Source organism: Rhinolophus sinicus, chromosome 12, assembly GCF_057876585.1.
Source record: "Rhinolophus sinicus isolate RSI-liver-muscle chromosome 12, RSI-T2T, whole genome shotgun sequence".
Lineage (NCBI taxonomy): Eukaryota > Metazoa > Chordata > Mammalia > Chiroptera > Rhinolophidae > Rhinolophus > Rhinolophus sinicus.
Window position 1 is genome coordinate 394,468 of NC_142512.1, and position 12,865 is coordinate 407,332.

Sequence of the window (12,865 nt, forward strand, 5' to 3'; positions counted from 1 at the left end):
GGGGACGGGGGCACCGGGGGATGGGTGGACTGGGAGAGGGTGGATGGGGGTACGGGGGAACAGGGGGATCAGGGGACGGGGGGAACAGGGGACGGGGGGGACCGGAATAGTGGGGATGGTGGAACGTGGGGACGGGGGACCCGGGAGACGGGGGACAGGAAGACGGGGAACCGGGGGAACGGAGACAGGGGTGACGGGGAGACGGGGGTACCGGGGGACGGGGGTACTGCGTGGGGCTGCACTGACATCAGCTGTTACCGCTTGGCCTTCAGCTGTTGCCAGTTGGCCATTGGACACCGGCAGAGCTGCGGTGGCCAAGCTAGGAAGCGCGGATGGTGGACTGCAAATTGCAGAGGGGCGCGGACTGCAGTGGGCCGGCTTGGTGGGTCTGTTGGTTGGCAGAGAATCGGCCAGCAGGTGGGGGATCGGGCGGCTCCGGCTTGCCGTGTCTCCAAGCCAGCCGCCCGTGAGACATGGTGCTATGAGCCCCCTATCCGTGGCTCTGTGGGTGTTCCTTCTTGGCCTCGCCAAATCCTGCGTTCTTGTGCGGGCAGAGGGACTAGAGTCCCCGCAGGACAGGGACAGACAGACAGAACGGGAGGAGGAGTAAGAGGGAGCGAGATGGAAATATACACGTATATGTACATGTATGTGTCTAGACATACAGAGAGACATGGACAGAGACAGAGAAAGAGGGGGCAGGCACGCGGGGAGAGAGCTCCTGAGCCAGAGCCAGAACCCAACAGGCACGTCACAGAGCCAGACAGACATGGGGTGGGGGAGGGTGGGAGGGACGCACATTCGGGCACACGGACTGGGACAGACGCACTGAGGCTGTGTTGAAGTGGTGGCTTCTCCACCGGAGTGTGGTCGTGCCCGGGGCTGGGCTCCGCCAAGGAGGCATTGCCCTGGCGTTGGCAGTCACCATTGAAGCCCCCGGGGCGGGCCGCCAGGGTCTCCGGAGGGCCAGTGGGCTCTGAGCCCCGCCCAGGGACCCGCCCGCGGGAGGAGAGTGGCAGCCCCCAGGCACCCTGGTTGTGAGGATTGTGTGCCTGCGTGCCTGCTCTTCCCTTGTGGCGGTCTCCCCTGGAGTCGATGGCGCGTGGTGTGTTGGGGTGCTGCTCCCGCCGTCCCCTGGTTTGTCCCGGCTCTTTGTGCCCTTTGTGTCGGGGACACCGTGGCCGGCGGGAAGGGAGGGCTCCTGGCTCTTGTGGGAGACGGGAGGGGACGCGCGGGGGTGTGGGGAGAGGTGCCTGCCCGCGGAGACAGAAGACTCCGGTGGGGCGGGGCGGGTGGGCGTCCCGTTTGCCCGAGGACACGCCGATCCTGTGTCTCGGGGCCCAGGGGCAGGCGCAGGGATGGGCGTCCCCTGGGCTCGGGCCGAGGTGCAAAGGACCGGCACGTCCTGGGATGGAGAGAGCCTGGTGGAAGCCTGCGCCGGCAGGCAGCCCTGGGCTTGGGCGTTGGGGGTTGCGGCGGCGGCAGGGTCGGGGAGCGACAGGGAGCCCTGCGATGGCGGTGGCGGCGGCGGCGACCTAGACGCGGCTGACTGCTGCAGGCTGACGGCCTGCCTCGGCGAAGAGCACTAAGAAGAGGGAGAGGGGGGGAGCCCTGGCCGACAGGCCTGGTGTGCGGCCGGGGATGCGAGCTTGTAGTGCTGGGCGGCTGTCCCTCCTCTGGCCAGGGGGACCTTCGGCTGGCTGGGCGGCTGCAGGGGTTGCAGAGGGGCAAGGGGCGGCAGGGATTCGGAGGGAGGCACGCCGGGGCGGCGGCGCAAAAGGAGAGGCGAGCAAAAGCCTACAGGTATTCCCAGGCGGTCTCCCATGCAAGTACTAACCAGGCCCCTCCCTGCTTAGCTCCCGAGATCAGAGGAGATCGGGCGCGTTCAGGGTGGTATGGCCGTAGACGCTGGGACCCGGCTCCCGCGCCCCAAGAGCCTGCTCCCGGCCTGTCTCGTGAGCGCCCGCCATGCAGATGAGCCGCTCCGGTGGCGAGCATCGACCCGCGGGCCGGCTCTGCCAGCACCGCGTCCCCCCCCAGTCCGGCTCCCCGCCTCTTCCTAATGCCCCTGGCGTGGGCGGCGGGCTACTCCTGGCCGACAGCGAGGCCCCTTCGCGCCACCCGGGGCTCCATGGGACACTGCCACTTCCCTGATGGTGCCAGAAGTCGTGGAACTCTGGCATCCTGGGACTCCCCGCACCCAGACCGGCATACAACCCGCCCCCCTACCGCCACCAGGTTTACCCCCAACCGCAGCCCCAAGGCTGGTGGAGGCCTGCACCAGCAGGCAACCCTGGGCCTGGGAGTTGTGGGAGGACCCCGCGGCGGCGGCGGCGGAGGCAGGGGAGGGTGGCAAGGTAGGCGATGGCAACCGCGTGGATGGCGCCAGGGCGGCGATGGCGGCGGCGACAATGGGGGCTTTGACGGTGGGCGCTGGGACACGGGGGCCGATGGCGGCGGCGGTGGCGGCGGGGCCTGGGGAGGGCATGAGGGCGGTGCTGGCGGCGGAGGCCGGGAGAGCAGAGGCAGGAGACTGAGCGAGTATGGCATTGGTGGCGGCGGGGGCTGGGGCGGGGGCGGGGAAGATGGCGGTGCTGGAGGCGGGGAGAGCAGAGGAGGGAATTGAGGGAGTGCAGCAATGGCGGCACCGGGGGCGGGGGAGGGCGTGAGGGCGGTGCTGGCTGCGGAGGCCGGGAGAGCAGAGGCGGGAGACTGAGGGAGTATGGCGATGGTGGCTGCGGGGGTCTGGGGCGGGGGCGGGGAGATGGCGGTGCTGGAGGCGGGGAGATCGGAGGAGGGAATTGAGGGAGTACGGATATGGCGGCGGCGGGGGCGGGGTGGGGGAGAGGGCAGCACTGGTGGCGGAGATGGGGAGCGCGGTGCTGGCGGCCGAGGTGGGGAGAGCACAGGAGGGAGTTTGAGGGAGTTTGGCGGTGGCGGCGGCGGGGGCGGGGACAGGGGCGGGGGCGAGGGCAGCGCTGGCGGGGGGGTGTGGGGGGGTGTGGGGAGCCCGGTGGTGGCGGTGGCTTTGGCGCAGGCGGCGGTGGCGGCGACCGCGCGTCGGCGAAGGATTCGCGATGACGGCCTGCGGGACCGAAGAGGACTGAGAGGAGGGTGTGGGGGGGGAGCCCTGGCCCACGGGCCTGGTGTGCGGCCGGGGCTGCCAGCTTGTAGTGCCGGGCGGCTGACCCTCTGCTGGTCAGGGGGACCTGCGGCTGGCTGGGAGGCTGCAGAGGGGCAAGGGGCGGCAGGGGTTCGGAGGGATCCACGCCGGAGCGGCGATGCAAAAGGAGACGCTAGCAAAAGCCAACAGGTATTCCCAGGCGGTCTCCCATCCAAGTACTAACCAGGACAGACCCTGCTTCGCTTCCGAGATCAGACGAGATCTGCTGCGTTCAGGGTGGTATGGCCTTAGGCACTGGGACCCGGCTCCCGGCACTCCAAGAGCCTGCTCCCGACTTGCCTCCTGAGCGCACGCGCCATGCTGCTGGGCCGCTCGGGTGGCGAGCATGTCTGCCCGAGTGACTCCCGCCCGCTCCCCGCCTCCTCCGGTCGCCGCTGGTGTGGGCGACGGGCTACTCCTGGCCCGCAGCGAGGCCCCTTCGCGCCCCCCAGTGGCTCCACAGGCCTCTGTCACTTCCCTGACTGTGACATATGTCTGGGCGCCCTGGCATCCTGGGACTCCCCACGCCCGGAATGGCTTTTACCACGCCCCCCTACCCCAACCCCTCTCATCCCCCCCCAGCCCCACAACCGCACACCCCCCTTGCTGCTGTGCTGTCCCCACCACTCAGGGCCACCGAGGGGGTCGCAGGGTCCTCTCAGTCCCCTCCACCCTAGGGACGTGCAACCCAGGCCCTGGCCCTGGCCGGCCCCACCCACTGGCCCAAAGCCAGGGAGAGCCACCCGCGACCAGGGGGCAGCACCTCCAGACTGCCGCCACCCTTCGTCACACAGCCTTCTGTCTGGGCCCTCGCCCCTCATCAGCGACCGGCGTCCCGCCCGATCACTGGTCACTTCACTGGCTACACATCACCTCTCCTGACCCAGGGTGTTGAGAGAGAGGATGAGAGAAGGCCAGAGACGGAGCAAGAGGTAGGCGGAGAGAGACAGACGGGGACTGTGGGGACAGACTTGCAGAGAGCACTTTCCAGGCTCTGGGCCTCGCGTGGAGGGGTGCTGCGTGGGGGCTGCACGGACATCAGCTGTTACCGCTTGGCCATCAGCTGTTGCCAGTTGGCCATTGGCCACTGGCAGAGCTGCGGTGGCCAAGCTAGGAAGCGCGGATGGTGGACTGCAAATTGCAGAGGGGCGCGGACTGCAGTGGGCTGGCTTGGTGGGTCTGTTGGTTGGCAGAGAATCGGCCGGCAGGTTGGGGATCGGGCGGCTCCGGCTTGCCGTGTCTCCAAGCCAGCTGCCCGTGAGACATGGTGCTATGAGGCCCCTATCCGTGGCTCTGTTGGTGTTCCTTCTTGGCCTCGCCAAATCCTGGGTTCTTGTGCGGGCAGAGGGACTAGAGTCCCCGCAGGACAGGGACCGACAGACAGAACGGGGGGACAGGGGGACAGGGGACCGGGAGACGGGTGTAAGGGGGGGGACAGGGAGAACGGTGGGACTGTAGGAACCCGGGGCGGGGGTACCGGGGGACGGGGTACCAGGAGATGGGGGAAGGGGGGCAGGGGGACAGGGAGACCGTTGGAACTGGGAGAACCGGGGGACGGGGGGTCTGGGAGACGGGGGCATGTGGGACGGGGGGAAGGGGTGACCGGAAGATGGGGGGACGGGAGTACGAGAGGGCCGGGGGGACGGGGGGACTGGGGGATGGGGGGACAAGGGGACCGGGGGACCGGGGGGACAGGGGGACTGGGTACTGGGAGACAGTGGGACCAGGGGACGGGGGGACCGGGAGATGGGGGGACACGGTACCAGGGGAAAGGGAGACCGGGGAATTGGGGGACAGGGAGACTGGGGGACTGGGGGATTGGGGGAATGAGAGGACGGTGGGACTGGCGGACGGTGGGACGGAGGGACCAGGAGACCGGTGGATGGAGGGACAGGAGTACGAGGGTACTGGGGGACGAGGGACATGGGGAGGGGGGGACCGGGAAACGGGGGAACGGGGGACCGTGAGACGGGGGGACCGGGAGATGGGGGACCTGGGGCCGGGGGGACGGGGTGACGGGGGGACCGGGAGACAGAGGGACAGGGGGACTGGAGGGTCGGGGGGACCGGGGGACGGGGGGACCGGGGGACGGGGGGACCGGGGCAACGGAGACGGGGGGGGGGGGACCGGGGGAACGGCGGATGGGGGGACCAGGGGACCCGCGGACCGGGGGACCGGAGGTTGGGGGGACCGGGGGATAGGGGACCGGGCGACGGGGTGACCAGGGGCATGAATGGACTGGGGGGACGGGGGTACCAGTGGACCGGGAGATGGGGGGACCGGGGGACCGGGGACCGGGGGACGGGGGGAACGGGGGACCGGGGGTTGGGGGACTGGGGGATGAGGGGACCGGGAGATCGGGTACCGGGGAACGGGGCGACTAGGAGACGGGGGACCGCGAGACGGGGGACCGGGGACGGGGTGACCGGGAGATGGGACACCGGGAGACGGGAGACTGTGGGACGGGAGGACCGGAAGACGGGGCGAACGGAGAACTGGGGGATCGGTAGACGGGGGCCAGGGCGATGGGGGAACCGGGGGACTGGGGGACCGGGGGACCAGGGACCGGGGGTTGGGGGTCCAGGGGATGAGGGGACCGGGAGACGGGGGACCTGGGGACCGGGCGACCGGGAGACGGGGGACCGGGAGACGGGGGGATGGGTGTGCGGCCGGACCGGGAGACAGAGGGACAGGGAGATGGGGGGACCGGGGGACCGGGGGAAGGGGGTAACACTGGACGGAGGACCGGGGGACCGGAAGACCGGGCGACCGGGAGACAGGGGACCGGGAGACTGGGGACCGGGAGACGGGGCGACCGGGGAACGGGGGGACCGGTAGAAGGGCGCCTGGGCGCCGGGGGAACCGGGGGACCGGGGGACCAGGAGGCGACGGGGGACCGGGGAACGGCAGACCGGGGGTATGGGGGGACGGGGGGACCAGGCGAAGGAGGGATGGGGGGACGGGGAGACGTTGGGACTGGGGGACCGGGGGACAGGTGGACCGCGAGACGGAGGACCGGGAGACGGGGGAACGGGGGTCGGGGGACCCGGGGAGGGGGGGACCGGGAGACGAGGGAATGGGGGACGGGTGGACCAGGGGCGTGGGGGGACTGGGGGGACGGGGGAGCGGGGGACGGGGGATGGGGCACTGGGGGGACGGGGGCACCGGGGGACGGGTGGACTGGGAGAGGGTGGATGGGGGTACGGGGGAACAGGGGGATCAGGGGACGGGGGGAACAGGGGACGGGGGGGACCGGAATAGGGGGGATGGTGGAACGTGGGGACGGGGGACCCGGGAGACGGGGGACAGGAAGACGGGGAACCGGGGGAACGGAGACAGGGGTGACGGGGAGACGGGGGTACCGGGGGACGGGGGTACTGCGTGGGGCTGCACTGACATCAGCTGTTACCGCTTGGCCTTCAGCTGTTGCCAGTTGGCCATTGGACACCGGCAGAGCTGCGGTGGCCAAGCTAGGAAGCGCGGATGGTGGACTGCAAATTGCAGAGGGGCGCGGACTGCAGTGGGCCGGCTTGGTGGGTCTGTTGGTTGGCAGAGAATCGGCCAGCAGGTGGGGGATCGGGCGGCTCCGGCTTGCCGTGTCTCCAAGCCAGCCGCCCGTGAGACATGGTGCTATGAGCCCCCTATCCGTGGCTCTGTGGGTGTTCCTTCTTGGCCTCGCCAAATCCTGCGTTCTTGTGCGGGCAGAGGGACTAGAGTCCCCGCAGGACAGGGACAGACAGACAGAACGGGAGGAGGAGTAAGAGGGAGCGAGATGGAAATATACACGTATATGTACATGTATGTGTCTAGACATACAGAGAGACATGGACAGAGACAGAGAAAGAGGGGGCAGGCACGCGGGGAGAGAGCTCCTGAGCCAGAGCCAGAACCCAACAGGCACGTCACAGAGCCAGACAGACATGGGGTGGGGGAGGGTGGGAGGGACGCACATTCGGGCACACGGACTGGGACAGACGCACTGAGGCTGTGTTGAAGTGGTGGCTTCTCCACCGGAGTGTGGTCGTGCCCGGGGCTGGGCTCCGCCAAGGAGGCATTGCCCTGGCGTTGGCAGTCACCATTGAAGCCCCCGGGGCGGGCCGCCAGGGTCTCCGGAGGGCCAGTGGGCTCTGAGCCCCGCCCAGGGACCCGCCCGCGGGAGGAGAGTGGCAGCCCCCAGGCACCCTGGTTGTGAGGATTGTGTGCCTGCGTGCCTGCTCTTCCCTTGTGGCGGTCTCCCCTGGAGTCGATGGCGCGTGGTGTGTTGGGGTGCTGCTCCCGCCGTCCCCTGGTTTGTCCCGGCTCTTTGTGCCCTTTGTGTCGGGGACACCGTGGCCGGCGGGAAGGGAGGGCTCCTGGCTCTTGTGGGAGACGGGAGGGGACGCGCGGGGGTGTGGGGAGAGGTGCCTGCCCGCGGAGACAGAAGACTCCGGTGGGGCGGGGCGGGTGGGCGTCCCGTTTGCCCGAGGACACGCCGATCCTGTGTCTCGGGGCCCAGGGGCAGGCGCAGGGATGGGCGTCCCCTGGGCTCGGGCCGAGGTGCAAAGGACCGGCACGTCCTGGGATGGAGAGAGCCTGGTGGAAGCCTGCGCCGGCAGGCAGCCCTGGGCTTGGGCGTTGGGGGTTGCGGCGGCGGCAGGGTCGGGGAGCGAGAGGGAGCCCTGCGATGGCGGTGGCGGCGGCGGCGACCTAGACGCGGCTGGCTGCTGCAGGCTGACGGCCTGCCTCGGCGAAGAGCACTAAGAAGAGGGAGAGGGGGGGAGCCCTGGCCGACAGGCCTGGTGTGCGGCCGGGGATGCGAGCTTGTAGTGCTGGGCGGCTGTCCCTCCTCTGGCCAGGGGGACCTTCGGCTGGCTGGGCGGCTGCAGGGGTTGCAGAGGGGCAAGGGGCGGCAGGGATTCGGAGGGAGGCACGCCGGGGCGGCGGCGCAAAAGGAGAGGCGAGCAAAAGCCTGCAGCTATTCCCAGGCGGTCTCCCATCCAAGTACTAACCAGGCCCCTCCCTGCTTAGCTCCCGAGATCAGAGGAGATCGGGCGCGTTCAGGGTGGTATGGCCGTAGACGCTGGGACCCGGCTCCCGCGCCCCAAGAGCCTGCTCCCGGCCTGTCTCGTGAGCGCCCGCCATGCAGATGAGCCGCTCCGGTGGCGAGCATCGACCCGCGGGCCGGCTCTGCCAGCACCGCGTCCCCCCCCAGTCCGGCTCCCCGCCTCTTCCTAATGCCCCTGGCGTGGGCGGCGGGCTACTCCTGGCCGACAGCGAGGCCCCTTCGCGCCACCCGGGGCTCCATGGGACACTGCCACTTCCCTGATGGTGCCTGAAGTCGTGGAACTCTGGCATCCTGGGACTCCCCGCACCCAGACCGGCATACAACCCGCCCCCCTACCGCCACCAGGTTTACCCCCAACCGCAGCCCCAAGGCTGGTGGAGGCCTGCACCAGCAGGCAACCCTGGGCCTGGGAGTTGTGGGAGGACCCCGCGGCGGCGGCGGGGGCGGCTGCGGCGCCGGCTGCGGCGGCGGCGGCGGAGGCACGGGAGGGTGGCGAGGTAGGCGATGGCAACCGCGTGGATGGCGCCAGGGCGGCGATGGCGGCGGCGACAATGGGGGCTTTGACGGTGGGCGCTGGGACACGGGGCCGATGGCGGCGGCGGTGGCGGCGGGGGCTGGGGAGGGCGTGAGGGCGGTGCTGGCGGCGGAGGCCGGGAGAGCAGAGGCGGGAGACTGAGGGAGTATGGCATTGGTGGCGGCGGGGGCTGGGGCGGGGGCGGGGAAGATGGCGGTGCTGGAGGCGGGGAGAGCAGAGGAGGGAATTGAGGGAGTGCGGCAATGGAGGCAACGGGGGCGGGGGAGGGGGAGAGGGCAGCACTGGTGGCGGAGATGGGGAGCGCGGTGCTGGCGGCCGAGGTGGGGAGAGCACAGGAGGGAGTTTGAGGGAGTTTGGCGGTGGCGGCGGCGGGGGCGGGGACAGGGGCGGGGGCGAGGGCAGCGCTGGGGGGGGGGTGTGGGGAGCCCGGTGGTGGCGGTGGCTTTGGCGCAGGCGGCGGTGGCGGCGACCGCGCGTCGGCGAAGGATTCGCGATGACGGCCTGCGGGACCGAAGAGGACTGAGAGGAGGGTGTGGGGGGGGAGCCCTGGCCCACGGGCCTGGTGTGCGGCCGGGGCTGCCAGCTTGTAGTGCCGGGCGGCTGACCCTCTGCTGGTCAGGGGGACCTGCGGCTGGCTGGGAGGCTGCAGAGGGGCAAGGGGCGGCAGGGGTTCGGAGGGATCCACGCCGGAGCGGCGATGCAAAAGGAGACGCTAGCAAAAGCCAACAGGTATTCCCAGGCGGTCTCCCATCCAAGTACTAACCAGGACAGACCCTGCTTCGCTTCCGAGATCAGACGAGATCTGCTGCGTTCAGGGTGGTATGGCCTTAGGCACTGGGACCCGGCTCCCGGCACTCCAAGAGCCTGCTCCCGACTTGCCTCCTGAGCGCACGCGCCATGCTGCTGGGCCGCTCGGGTGGCGAGCATGTCTGCCCGAGTGCCTCCCGCCCGCTCCCCGCCTCCTCCGGTCGCCGCTGGTGTGGGCGACGGGCTACTCCTGGCCCGCAGCGAGGCCCCTTCGCGCCCCCCAGTGGCTCCACAGGCCTCTGTCACTTCCCTGACTGTGACATATGTCTGGGCGCCCTGGCATCCTGGGACTCCCCACGCCCGGAATGGCTTTTACCACGCCCCCCTACCCCAACCCCTCTCATCCCCCCCCAGCCCCACAACCGCACACCCCCCTTGCTGCTGTGCTGTCCCCACCACTCAGGGCCACCGAGGGGGTCGCAGGGTCCTCTCAGTCCCCTCCACCCTAGGGACGTGCAACCCAGGCCCTGGCCCTGGCCGGCCCCACCCACTGGCCCAAAGCCAGGGAGAGCCAACCGCGACCAGGGGGCAGCACCTCCAGACTGCCGCCACCCTTCGTCACACAGCCTTCTGTCTGGGCCCTCGCCCCTCATCAGCGACCGGCGTCCCGCCCGATCACTGGTCACTTCACTGGCTACACATCACCTCTCCTGACCCAGGGTGTTGAGAGAGAGGATGAGAGAAGGCCAGAGACGGAGCAAGAGGTAGGCGGAGAGAGACAGACGGGGACTGTGGGGACAGACTTGCAGAGAGCACTTTCCAGGCTCTGGGCCTCGCGTGGAGGGGTGCTGCGTGGGGGCTGCACGGACATCAGCTGTTACCGCTTGGCCATCAGCTGTTGCCAGTTGGCCATTGGCCACTGGCAGAGCTGCGGTGGCCAAGCTAGGAAGCGCGGATGGTGGACTGCAAATTGCAGAGGGGCGCGGACTGCAGTGGGCCGGCTTGGTGGGTCTGTTGGTTGGCAGAGAATCGGCAGGCAGGTTGGGGATCGGGCGGCTCCGGCTTGCCGTGTCTCCAAGCCAGCCGCCCGTGAGACATGGTGCTATGAGCCCCCTATCCATGGCTCTGTTGGTGTTCCTTCTTGGCCTCGCCAAATCCTGGGTTCTTGTGCGGGCAGAGGGACTAGAGTCCCCGCAGGACAGGGACCGACAGACAGAACGGGGGGACAGGGGGACCGGGGGACGGGAGGACCGGGGGACAGGGGACCGGGAGACGGGTGTAAGGGGGGGGACAGGGAGAACGGTGGGACTGTAGGAACCCGGGGCGGGGGTACCGGGGGACGGGGTACCAGGAGATGGGGGAAGGGGGGCAGGGGGACAGGGAGACCGTTGGAACTGGGAGAACCGGGGGACGGGGGGTCTGGGAGACGGGGGCATGTGGGACGGGGGGAAGGGGTGACCGGAAGATGGGGGGACGGGAGTACGAGAGGGCCGGGGGGACGGGGGGACTGGGGGATGGGGGGACAAGGGGACCGGGGGACCGGGGGGACAGGGGGACTGGGTACTGGGAGACAGTGGGACCAGGGGACGGGGGGACCGGGAGATGGGGGGACACGGTACCAGGGGAAAGGGAGACCGGGGAATTGGGGGACAGGGAGACTGGGGGACTGGGGGATTGGGGGAATGAGAGGACGGTGGGACTGGCGGACGGTGGGACGGAGGGACCAGGAGACCGGTGGATGGAGGGACAGGAGTACGAGGGTACTGGGGGACGAGGGACATGGGGAGGGGGGGACCGGGAAACGGGGGAACGGGGGACCGTGAGACGGGGGGACCGGGAGATGGGGGACCTGGGGCCGGGGGGACGGGGTGACGGGGGGACCGGGAGACAGAGGGACAGGGGGACTGGAGGGTCGGGGGGACCGGGGGACGGGGGGACCGGGGGACGGGGGGACCGGGGCAACGGAGACGGAGGGGGGGACCGGGGGAACGGCGGATGGGGGGACCAGGGGACCCGCGGACCGGGGGACCGGAGGTTGGGGGGACCGGGGGATAGGGGACCGGGCGACGGGGTGACCAGGGGCATGAATGGACTGGGGGGACGGGGGTACCAGTGGACCGGGAGATGGGGGGACCGGGGGACCGGGGACCGGGGGACGGGGGGAACGGGGGACCGGGGGTTGGGGGACTGGGGGATGAGGGGACCGGGAGATCGGGTACCGGGGAACGGGGCGACTAGGAGACGGGGGACCGCGAGACGGGGGACCGGGGACGGGGTGACCGGGAGATGGGACACCGGGAGACGGGAGACTGTGGGACGGGAGGACCGGAAGACGGGGCGAACGGAGAACTGGGGGATCGGTAGACGGGGGCCAGGGCGATGGGGGAACCGGGGGACTGGGGGACCGGGGGACCAGGGACCGGGGGTTGGGGGTCCAGGGGATGAGGGGACCGGGAGACGGGGGACCTGGGGACCGGGCGACCGGGAGACGGGGGACCGGGAGACGGGGGGATGGGTGTGCGGCCGGACCGGGAGACAGAGGGACAGGGAGATGGGGGGACCGGGGGACCGGGGGAAGGGGGTAACACTGGACGGAGGACCGGGGGACCGGAAGACCGGGCGACCGGGAGACAGGGGACCGGGAGACTGGGGACCGGGAGACGGGGCGACCGGGGAACGGGGGGACCGGTAGAAGGGCGCCTGGGCGCCGGGGGAACCGGGGGACCGGGGGACCAGGAGGCGACGGGGGACCGGGGAACGGCAGACCGGGGGTATGGGGGGACGGGGGGACCAGGCGAAGGAGGGATGGGGGGACGGGGAGACGTTGGGACTGGGGGACCGGGGGACAGGTGGACCGCGAGACGGAGGACCGGGAGACGGGGGAACGGGGGTCGGGGGACCCGGGGAGGGGGGGACCGGGAGACGAGGGAATGGGGGACGGGTGGACCAGGGGCGTGGGGGGACTGGGGGGACGGGGGAGCGGGGGACGGGGGATGGGGCACTGGGGGGACGGGGGCACCGGGGGACGGGTGGACTGGGAGAGGGTGGATGGGGGTACGGGGGAACAGGGGGATCAGGGGACGGGGGGAACAGGGGACGGGGGGGACCGGAATAGGGGGGATGGTGGAACGTGGGGACGGGGGACCCGGGAGACGGGGGACAGGAAGACGGGGAACCGGGGGAACGGAGACAGGGGTGACGGGGAGACGGGGGTACCGGGGGACGGGGGTACTGCGTGGGGCTGCACTGACATCAGCTGTTACCGCTTGGCCTTCAGCTGTTGCCAGTTGGCCATTGGACACCGGCAGAGCTGCGGTGGCCAAGCTAGGAAGCGCGGATGGTGGACTGCAAATTGCAGAGGGGCGCGGACTGCAGT

General features: G+C 70.7%; 4 pseudogenes; all 4 read right to left on the bottom strand.

The window, feature by feature from the left end:
* Positions 1-1,787: 1,787 nt before the first annotated feature.
* Positions 1,788-1,907, bottom strand: LOC148756115 (5S ribosomal RNA; annotated as a pseudogene).
* Positions 1,908-3,297: 1,390 nt separating this feature from the next.
* Positions 3,298-3,417, bottom strand: LOC148756116 (5S ribosomal RNA; annotated as a pseudogene).
* Positions 3,418-8,101: 4,684 nt separating this feature from the next.
* LOC148756117 (5S ribosomal RNA) lies at positions 8,102-8,221 on the bottom strand (annotated as a pseudogene).
* A 1,234-nt stretch (positions 8,222-9,455) lies between these two features.
* Positions 9,456-9,575, bottom strand: LOC148756118 (5S ribosomal RNA; annotated as a pseudogene).
* Positions 9,576-12,865: the final 3,290 nt, after the last annotated feature.